This window comes from Anopheles marshallii, chromosome 2 (genome assembly GCF_943734725.1).
Source record: "Anopheles marshallii chromosome 2, idAnoMarsDA_429_01, whole genome shotgun sequence".
NCBI lineage: Eukaryota > Metazoa > Arthropoda > Insecta > Diptera > Culicidae > Anopheles > Anopheles marshallii.
This window is the reverse complement of record NC_071326.1, coordinates 43,445,489-43,456,766: the sequence shown is the minus strand read 5'-3', so window position 1 is coordinate 43,456,766 and position 11,278 is coordinate 43,445,489. Positions and strand designations below refer to the sequence as shown.

General features: G+C 42.0%; 1 non-coding gene across 1 annotated transcript; it reads left to right on the top strand.

Moving 5' to 3' along the window:
* Positions 1-7,169: 7,169 nt before the first annotated feature.
* Positions 7,170-7,241, top strand: Trnad-guc (transfer RNA aspartic acid (anticodon GUC)). The gene has a single exon. It is a non-coding gene; the product is annotated as a tRNA-Asp (tRNA).
* Positions 7,242-11,278: the final 4,037 nt, after the last annotated feature.

Genomic DNA, 11,278 nt, shown 5'->3' with positions numbered 1-11,278 from the left:
CGTCGAGAGATGCGGTCGCTACCAAGCGATTAGACGATCGCACCGAACATCACTGCCCCTAGCGCGATTACACGACTTTACACGATGCGTTACAATGCCACGTCGAATGTGTTTGGGACGCCCAAAAACAGGAACCGCAAATACGTGTACGCACACACTGCAAACCGAAACGTGCAAATCGAATCACAGGAGGGTGACGGGTTTAATTGACGAGAGGGTGCTCAACATGCTCAATTTGCGCGTTTTTTTGTTGGGGTAGTACGGCACCGTCGGGTGGAATACAGAAAACAAGCAAATGCATACACACGCACAAGACATACGTTCGGTTGCAGCAAAACCCTAGAGGCGGGCAAAGCGAAAAACGCAACCCGATGTTGGGTCAGCGTGTGCATATGTGTGTAGTTAATGCCCGCCCTGTATGGCCCGCAGGCTTCTGCGGTCCCGTCCGTTAGTTAATTCTCGATCCGATGCAAGCGGAAAAAAAAGCGAGACTGTAAAAGCGTGCATAACAAGTGAACTGTGGTGGCCTGTCGCCGTTACAGCAGCCTCCTTCTTTGCGCGCGCTTTAACAACTGGGGAAGGGGGGAAGTGAACACATATCAATGCACAGATAAGTTGGTCCATTTTTTTTAAATCACAATTATTTATTATGGTGGCAATTTGGAAGAATTTGCATTTTTCGTTGCCCAAAGCAGTGGAGCAAATATGTTGGCCGGGAGGAATGGAAAGCATAAGATAATAATTAAAAACAATAATATGTACAGCTAATTAAGTTTGCTTGCTTGCTTATTTTGTTCCTTCCTTTTTGTCATTTCTTTATATCACTGTCGCAGTTTTATGTCTCTTTACGAAGCATGCATTAATATTTTTCATTTAAACGAATTTGCATTTTTGAATTGTTTATTATTGCAGTATAATTATTTACGGTTTCACAATTTTATACTTTTTACATGACAAATGTCAATGTCATTCATTTGCTACATAAGTGACCTAATATATTTGTTTTGTTTATCAAAACAAGACCCAAACTAGTTATGTTTTTGTTTCAATTTAATTGTTTCTCGATTTGGTAGCGGAGTTAGACGATATTATAACATTATTTTAAAGAAGCATGTGAGAATGTTCAATATTATCGAACTATGTATTGTATTTTCTGCAAAATACAAGACTTGATAATATATGGAACAAACTCTATACACCGACAAAAATTGAAGCTACAAACCAAAACGTTAACTCTTGACTCTGCCAATTCACATCTGATAAATGACTACGTACAATTTTTTGTTTTTAAGTTTTTTTTGGCATAATTCAGTGCCCCACAAAACTTTTATTAACTTATTTACGTAATTAAATTCAATTTTCATTTACTTATGATTTTATTAATATAGTATTATTTTAAAGTGTTCTTTTTTAGAATAAATTCCACTGGGTACCGTGAAATGTCCAATATTATAGTACTTTAGAGGAAACCCTATGTACTATTTTTGTGTTTTGGTTTGGCAGCTCATCTGTATGTCGAGTATATCCTTTAACACATACAAACAATTGCTGAACTACTGATTAAAAAACCAGGCAGAATTGATATTGAACCGGTAATATTTCCCATAACATATTAAAAATAAAACAACCCAATAATTCAGTCGTTCATGTGTGGTCACAAAAAAAATGTCGAACAAAGTGAGTACCACCCCCCTGTGTACCATTTTGAGCACCGATAAGAACCTACTTGCTGCATAATAATCACATTCACAGAAATAAAGCCACTTACCCCAGCATATTGGTGGTTGGTGTTGAAATCGGTCCATTATTAGCCGTTTTGTTGTTTTTGACCTTTCGGTACCGATGCCCGTATAGCCCACAAAGGATATTTCTCCGATACACCCACATCGGCCGGGACGGATAATAAAATCAATGCACAAACTATGCACTTGGCACTCCGGTTACGTGATGCATTTGTGCTGCGGTGTTGCCAATGAACGACACCTGCACATTTTTTTATGCTCACCGACAATGTTTCAACCAACAGTCCGCTTGCGTACACGCTTCGAGCAGGGTGTTTTTTTCCGTGTATGATTTCTTACGGAATTTCTCGCATGGATTATCTGTCGCTGAAATAGGTGGAAAAGTTCACTTGCCTACGGTTTGCGGAGTGTAAAAGTAAAGATCTGTTACTATTAACAATCATCTTGGGGCGTTGAGTTTCACAACTAACTCACTAAAACAAACATTTAAATCTGCCTATTACAAAGTTTGCTACAAAAGCTTAATCACACCGACTGATAATCGCACAATTCCTTTACCTTTTCACTTAACTTTTTTTTCACCAAAACGCTTCTATTCTCTCCCTCCGTGTCCCGTAATTTCCTCGCCTCCAAAAATATCACCTATGCGAGCATTGGCTCGACTGATTGATTATTGATAGGTGTTTAATAAATAATCAAGTGCATTGCACAAACTGCACTCTTTGTGCACCGTTGCTGGTGCCCTGGAAACAAAGGAAGAGGCAAAAAATACGCCACCACGTGCTAAAGCTCATTCACGGCAACATCCTCCCTCTCCTAACAAAAATGGAACGCGTGATAGAGGTTGGAGGCAAAATTGTGTGTTGTGTGTGTGTGTGTGTGTGTTTATTTTTTGGTTTTGTTTGCCACGGTAGCTTTTCCAACTACACGTCGACCCAGGCAACCCATGTCCCGCCATATGCTATTGATTTTTCCACCTTTCTTCCAACGGGCGTTCAAGAGGAGTTTTTTTTTGCATTTTGGGGTTTAAACTCGCCGTTTTTGTTTTTTTCTGTTTACATACCATTGTCCGGTTTTGTCACGTACAGACTGGACTTTTTTTCCATGGCCGCCCCACAGACGGTACCCACCCGGTTCCAAACCTAAGCGGTATTCAGTTGGAAAAGCATCCGAAACATGTGCTGCTGCTCTGCTGGTTAGTTGCCGATTAAGAATGAAACGGGTTAAAAACGATAACGTTTTGTTTTGGTACTGCCAAATGGTACAAGAAAATGTGGAAAACTCTGGATCCACACGTTTTATCGCACTGTCATAGTTGTTTGTTGACGACGCTAATTATTGGATCGTTCGAATTTATCTACTATTATTAAACAGTACAGCAACTTGCAGTACTTACATATCACATTTCAATTGGTGATATGCTTTCAACGTTTTCAAACATAGGTACTGTAAAAATTCAAGACAATTTAATGTAAAGCATCTTTATTAAGGTTAATTTAAAGGTTTTAAAGTGTGAAACCTTACCATACCAAGTAAATTTCTTTTGTTAACTTAGCTTAAAGAGATATATCGTATCCAGAGCAAAGCATAAATGGAAATGAGTGTGCAAGTAAGTTTATAGGGATTATTTTTCAAAATTGTAAGTTTTATTGTTAAAAATTTGGTACATATTTTTTTTGCACACAACCGTCCATGAGAAACTTAAAATCTTTCCGCACTTTCTGGCAAATCATAAATCCCTAACCAAACAAAATATGTTTACAAAACGAAACCAATCCAAAGCAAAGCAAATAACAGCTCTCAGTGATATTTATCTTCGTAGTAAAGTATAAAAAGCATCAATTAACACTATTCAAATTTCACATATTTTTTAATAAAAAACGTTGAAATAGTTTACTGTTATTAACAGCTGTTCATTGAATGAAATTGATATTCCTGTCTTGTGGTGACATAAAAATCTTACTTAAAGGCAGGAAACTTATTCAAAGACCTAATACAACTGCACAAGCTCTACCTACTATTTGCTTTATCTTTCAGCTGATCAAAAAAAAAAAACAATAAACTTTTCCTTTATGCTGGATCCATTCATTATTTCCTGTGCTACTATTGTGAGCTATCCTTGCGCTATTGGTGTATGTGTGTGTGTTTCATTTGCTCGCTTTTGAAATTATTAGCTCTTGGAGTAATTTTTATGCTTTATCCCGGTGGCTTACAGCTTTTATTTTCTGCCTTTTTTTAGTGTTTTGCTTCGATCCTGTTTGCCGTAGTAAACATAACTGAATACAAATAACAACCCGTGCTGTTTTTTCCTCCATGATGACTTCCGCTTTTGTTTCTGGTGACTCCATTCATTTAAATGCCGGGGAGTTACCTAACCCATCCAGCTGTTGGATTGTTGGATGAAAGGCAAACAAAAATACTGGATAAACTGACACTCAAAGTTTAATGCATGAGATGGTAGAGTTTTTTTTTGTTAATTTTCTTTGTTGCACCATACTCATCTTCCGACGCCCAACAAAAGGCGAACGAACATCATAATCCAATCAGCGCTAGAATCATTCACGACAGCTTTACACATTCATTACTCAGCGAGCGTGTACGGCGATGATTTAGGTCACACGAATTCCAGGATATGGCACTCTTTTTCATCCTCATCTTTCACCCTCCAGATGAGGTTCCCTGTACAATGACATCCGGTTTTGCAAAGGGGATGTGATGTAGTGGATGTAGTAGCCACATGCATAGGAATTCATTATTTGATTAGAGGCGAAACTAATCGTGATTAATAATATTGGCCTCCGGTTCCACCACCATTGCCACCGGTTGTACTTCGGTCACGTGTGCGAAGTGTCTGCCGAATACCGGGATAGGTATGTTCGCATGTTCATTAGCCTACCCTCGCATCGCTCCCTGACGGAGCGATCATCCCTGCTTCCAACCGACGGACAGATCAAGTTTAGCTAATGTACCCTGCGAGTACTAGTCAAACATCCTCCGGGGTGGTGGGTGTTGGGATGCCCCGGGGTAGAGCGTGGTACCCCATACAACCACGCATACATTTCTATACGAGATACGAACCGCGAACCGATCATAAATCATCATGAGTTCCAGTGACCAACGAAAGCCGTCGGAGCGTGCTGTAGGAAATGGAATGTGCGAGTGCGGCAGAGCCACACACAGCATTTCAAATGTGCACGGAAGCAACTACCGTTTCTCGGAGGTACAGGCAAGGTCTAACGATTGCACGATCGAAGTAGGCTTCGATTATGACGTATGTGCGCTTTTCTCACAAAAGCTTCGTTGCTGTGAGCGAATAGTGGATTGTGTTCTTCGGGAGATTTTTATCTTGCGAATCTTCGTTTGCTCGCGTGATGAAGCTGAACCCTACACGGTTTTAACCCCATGGTTTCGGAAGAAATAGTTAGAGAACATTGTCGTTCTTGATAAACTTAGATAGCATCATATCTTCCAATCTTAACCACTTTGTGCAGGTCTTTTTACTGTCGCCGCTTTGTTCGTTCTCCCTAGCAATACTATTTGTTTTATCGTTAGCTAATGTGACGGATGTATAAGTGGTGGATTGGCATGTAGACACGTCGTGGGGCAGTTTGGCGGCCGGGTGGAAGGTGATATTTTATTAACACAACAAAGCCGACACGCGGTTTCGTTCACTTGATTCCAGCACACAACTACCCGCTACGGTTAGTATGTTTGTCTGATGGAAATGGAGTAGTAGGATGCCAGCATACTCACTCGCTCACGCACACACATACAGCAGTGTGATGTGCTGGATACTAGGGGAGTAATATTCGAATAATCCTTCCTGCTATCGCCCCGAATGGTTATTAGGGGATAGTGGTTTTTTCTTCCATCGGGAAGGTTTAACCGATCAAGCCAACAACAAAAAACGACTCCATTCAATATTACTGAATTGGATGTTTTTTTTTCTTGACATTGTGTTTTCCTCCTCCATCAAACACTGTACTGCGGGGGAGGGTATCGTTTTTCCCTGCCACCCTCTGCTAACGATGACGAAAAACGCGTACAAGCGTGAGAAGAGCGCCTGAGTTTACTCGCAACCATTCCTCTCATTCCGATACACACGAAACGCTCACAGCCGTTGGTTCCTTCCCGCTCTAACACGTTTCACCAACGATGCAGCTCGCGCTCCTTCACGCACCCAAACGGTTGCGCGCTGTTGCTTAGGGCGAATGAGTGATACATAAAAAAAGCCGCCACGAAAAAAAGAGCGCGCTCGGAGCGGGCGCTCAGCACTCAGCATAGAAAACAATTTATTTTATGAGCTTTTTGGCTTCGCTGAGCCATTTAATATGCTTTATCTGTTTCAACACACCGATATGCGCTCTCCCGTATGCTTCTTTTCCCTTGGATTGTGGGTATTTTATTTACACTCCATCCAATGCGTTCCTTGCTCACCCCCTCCGCACACTTTACGGCGGTGCCACTGGATCCTCCCCGTAGCCTCCGTTTTGTCTACGTATGGAAACAGTCTCATCTTTCCCTGTTCCATTTCCGCGGTTTGATCACGAACGACGACAACTTGCGCCACGGTTCGTAACGGTTTTCGGCTGCGGCACGGCTCACCGCTGCTCAACAGCAAGTAAGAAATAAATAATAACAATAGTAATAAAAATACATTCAACCGCGATCCGATCCATTCAATGAGCGTATGGTGCTGTTGATTTGTTTTAGATTTACCCTGGTATGTACGCTATTACAGCGGTTGTTTATGAATTGATTTTTTTTTTTGCTAAACTATACATAAAATGAGTTATATTTTTTTTATTTGCTTTCATTTACTACGTTGTACGTGGGTAAACAAAGAGACAACATAAATTCTGTAACACATATTTCAACTAATCAGCTCAAAAATTGTACACTCAGTTGTTTTCGCTTTCAAATTGTTGTTTGTTTGTGTGATGTTGTCACTGGAAAGTTTCGGTTTCCTTCGTTTCCTTCCCTCAAGATTTTTCACTGTTTGGGGTGCACTTGTTTGGGTTTTGCGTAGTGAATTATGCGATCGTTCTTATAACCTGCCGCAAGCATCATCAACACGCGTCGCAACATACCCGTTCATTCCTCATCGGTCCCCAACCATCCACCGCACCATGCTGAGAGAGTTACCACCTTTCTCGCAATGTCCGGCACCCGACATCTCGTGTTTATGTTTGCGCCAAGCAAACAATCTCGCGAGTTCGTGCGCGCTCTGGGGGCACAGTGTGCGATGCTAAATGGGTAGAGTAGAAATCGGTTGTACCGCGGGTGAATTCCCCATGGGACGGAGCGGTGCATGGTGGGAAAAATAGACCAAAGGAAGAAGGTGCATCAAATTACGACTCACAGCCACAGCGAGAGCCAATACGCGACTCGTGATTTAATCTTTGACCGAGACACTTCACACGCAAGTCCTCGATAGTATAGTGGTAAGTATCCCCGCCTGTCACGCGGGAGACCGGGGTTCGATTCCCCGTCGGGGAGGAAGTAATTCTTTTTTATACACTACGCATACACATGCCTCAGAATGCGACTAGCAAATTAGAATTCACAGATGCTAGATTTTTTGGAATCTCACGAGTCATGGCAAAATTCGCGTAAATGACACTTCCTCAAATGAAGTCAATATCCCTCCCTTGCAACTGAACGATATTTCAACGAGCTTGGTCATAACTTTTTTTTGCGGAAATGCGTTAAATGACCTACCGTTCGTGGGAAGGTTGTAGAGTATATTTTGCAAAGTCCAAAGCGGTAACCAACTCACCTTCAGCATAAACTTCCTCCTTTCAACGGCGGACAATCCACCCGTGGTGAGTTTAGTTTTGGGAAAGGTTTACACTCGTTTTGCTCCGGTCAATCAACTCGAATGAAGGTGTACTATAAGGCGCACAGATCACAGATTGTACAGAATTTAAGCTAGCTTCCGGTGTACGGTATAACACGGTTCCGTTTTTACGCCTTTTTTCGATCGAAGCAACTTGCTACGAAATGGCTCAACTTTATCTGGGAAAAAGGTCATTTTAAAATAGTATCATCGACTAGGCGAACAATTAACAGATTGTTAGTACTTTTAAACTTCTGTTTGGCCAAGGTTTAATAACAACCCACAGTGCAATACTTCCGTAAGGATGTATGACAATTCGTCTTAAATCCGTCGTCGCCTCAATATCGGTGTGCTTCTAACAGGAGAAATTTCAAGGCACTCAAGTGCTGTCGTTTTCACACCGCGACCCATTCTTGTTCCATCGAAATGTTGAGCTGTGCTCCGTTGACAGTGACGTAATTTGAAAGTAAAATATAAAACAAACGCATGCACGGCAACTTCCTCATGCTGGGCCTTCGTGTTATAAGCAGCATTCCGTTTGCTTCTACCGGGAATTGTGATTTACATCGATCAGTAACAATTCTATATTTAATGTTAAACTTTTTGCACTCTCCTTCTGGTGCGTCGTCATAATCGATTGGGCGTTGAGTTTAGTAGTTAATGGAACTTCTCTTTATAAATAATGTTAAGCAGCAGTTTAACTTTCCTTTATCTTACGATTCGATACAATAATATTAACATTGTTTCATTCTATACAACATGGTGAGTTATTAAAAAGACTAAAAGAGTGAAGACCTATCCTATTTCCTATCCAAACATCACCTAGTGGATATTGGATTCGAAAAAAAACATACCAGCAGCAGCAGCAGCAGAAAGGAAAAATGTTTAACAAACCACGACCAAGAACCGATTGATAGGCAATGACCAAAGAGAATGGCAAAACAAACTCAAACCCCTCTCGCGTCAGCCACGCGCGACAATCCTGACAGCGCAACACACCTGTCAAACTCGTTCTGGGCAAGCGGTTTCTCTTTCATTCGCGCCGTTATGATAACCGTGTGCTATCAGGAGCAGCTTCCGACCAAAATGCCGGCCGGTGGAAATACGCGATTTCACGCACACTCTCATGCCTGCTCATTTTACAAGCATATTAAATTGCGATTTTTTTTCAATGGTTCAGTGCTTTCGAACGGGTGGAATGGCAACCGAATAGTAGGTAATAAATGTGTCCTATGTAAAGGGCCGTAAGTAATGAGCTAAACGATCTGAAAAACAATTAATGAGCGAATGAGGAGTTAAGATTTAACCCTAATTTTCCATTGCAAAATGGGTCGATTTAGAAATGGGGGGTTTAAATTCATCGTGTTCATCGAGATAAAACGTTGTTTGTTCATGGATAAATAAAGTTACCTTGCTGTAATATTAAATAGACTTATCACATACACTTTTTAAAAAGCATTTCTCTACATAACTTGTGCCATTTAAAGAACCAGACATAATTCCGCGTAAAAATCTTCCCTGTGCAAGCTTGCTCTCGACGAAACAACCCCCAAAGGTGAAGTTGTTTCATCGCCGTCGTCCGTATTATTCAACCTAAAGTTTGTTGCCTTCTCGAGTGGTTTCTTTGTGGCACACCGTTTCCCTTCCCCCGCGCTAAGTAAGGTCAGACCTTCTGCTGACCGTGCAAAACAAACCGTGTCCGATTGGCAAGGCAGACAACACGGGTTGGTTTTCTTGTTTTTGCTCTGCTTCCTTCCCTGCACTACTGTGTGCCTTATCGGTGAGCGACAAACACAAACCGAAAAAGAACTGAACCGCGATAAGCATTACCCGCCGTGGCATCGAGAACCATTTGATTGTGGTTTGGTGCGATGGGATGCGATAGGCGAGCCCCGATACCGTACACTGGCCGTAAGTGGATTAAACAACCGTTCGGCATTCGGCAGCAATGTGTTAGCAATGACAGCATATCGTAACAAATCATGCTGCTTGTTAAATTAACTACTTATTTATTATTCAATCAACATTTTTCAATTAACAGCGGGTTACGGGTTGGATAATGAATAGTTTAAACGGCCGATTTTAATTACCAGTTGCTATCCTGGTAGCAAAATATCGCAAATTCCCTTGAATTGTTGTTTGTAAAGATGTCATTCAGGGGATGTAAAGTCAGTATCATTTGCGTATTCCCTTGGCTTGCATACTGTACCACTGATAACACGCCTACTATATTCAACTCATTGATGCCTGGTTTGAGTCACCAGTGATGACTTGGCCCCCTGTGGTGCGTTGACAGCACTAATCGCTTGCTGCGAATAGGATCAAACGACTCGTCGATAAGCGGAACCGAAGGGTAGAAAGATAATGCGAGTAGAACTTAAGTTATTTCCCATCGGTAGGTTTCCTGAAAAGTTACAAAATTACCAATGCAATTTGTTGCTTGGGATGCTTGTATTTAAATTAGGTTCGTTTTAATATTGATTTTTAAGAAGAACGTATAGGTTTAAATTGATATTGAAGATGATATGACATTGTAGAACAGTGTCATCTTGCGTAATGTCATCATGTACAAATCTCGCAAGTGAAAAGCATTTGTCTTGATAGTAAAATGTCGCTAAACTTTTGTTTTTCTATTTGCCCAGCAAGAAAATAGCAAATAAACACCATTTCGCCTCACGCTTTTTTGTTTTCTTCCTACAGAAGGATAATTTATGAAGGTATTTCCTTTTGCTGTAGAAAAAAAGCACCTTCCTAATGGTGCTTCAAATGGTTCCAGCAGCTTTACCGCTTTGGCTTAATTACTTCGATCCATACAAACACAGCAGCAGCTAACGGTCGGAAGTAAATCACTGGCGTAATGAAGTGCTCCAGCGAGAAAAGTCAAGAACGAACGCCTGATTTTTAGCTTCATTGTTCCGCGTTCAGTCAGAGGCATTTCTGGAGTCACTATTCTGGAGTGTCTAATGTCTTCTTCGAATGCCGCATGCGATGGAGGGTGATCCGGTAAGGGCAGCAAGCGCCAATGCAAATTTGCTGCTCGAAATCCATCGTTCGCATAACAGACGGCATCGGGATTTGCCCCGATGGGTATATTCCCGTGATAAGGTCGCGCCGCAGTACGAACAATTCCAGTAAACGCGCGCGTCAACATTGGCGCGATGTGTGAAAGTGAAGCGAGAAGCGACGCGTACGGGAGAGTGATAGAACGTCGTCGAACGACTGCCGGGGCAGTGCGTGGTGCGTTCGCCCATGTGGAAGGAATCGGGGCACGGAGCTGTACAATTGGAGTCGATGAATAATTTAATCGATTTCATAAGTGGCAACAGATTGCCACAGCAGCAGCAGCAGCACGACGAACGTGTGGAACGAAACAGTAGCGATAAGGGGTGGAGTAGGTGGGGAGTTGGACGATGTTGAGGGTAAGAAAGAGCGCAAGTGCGCCGTGGAAGGGAAGATGCAGATTGCCATAGAAACGGACGGTGAGTGTGAGCGAGATTGTGTCGATGTGTGTGGAAATTAAAGCCACCCCAATAGCAAGGAGGCCGCTACCGTCACACACAGCATCCGAAAAACCGTTGCGGAGTGTTCGATCACAACTCGTAAACATGCTTTACCGGCCGATCGTGGGGGGGGGGGGGGCCAGAGCAAGAAGCAAAACGCAATAGCAGCGTTGGGGTTGGTAATTGTTGTTGCTGTT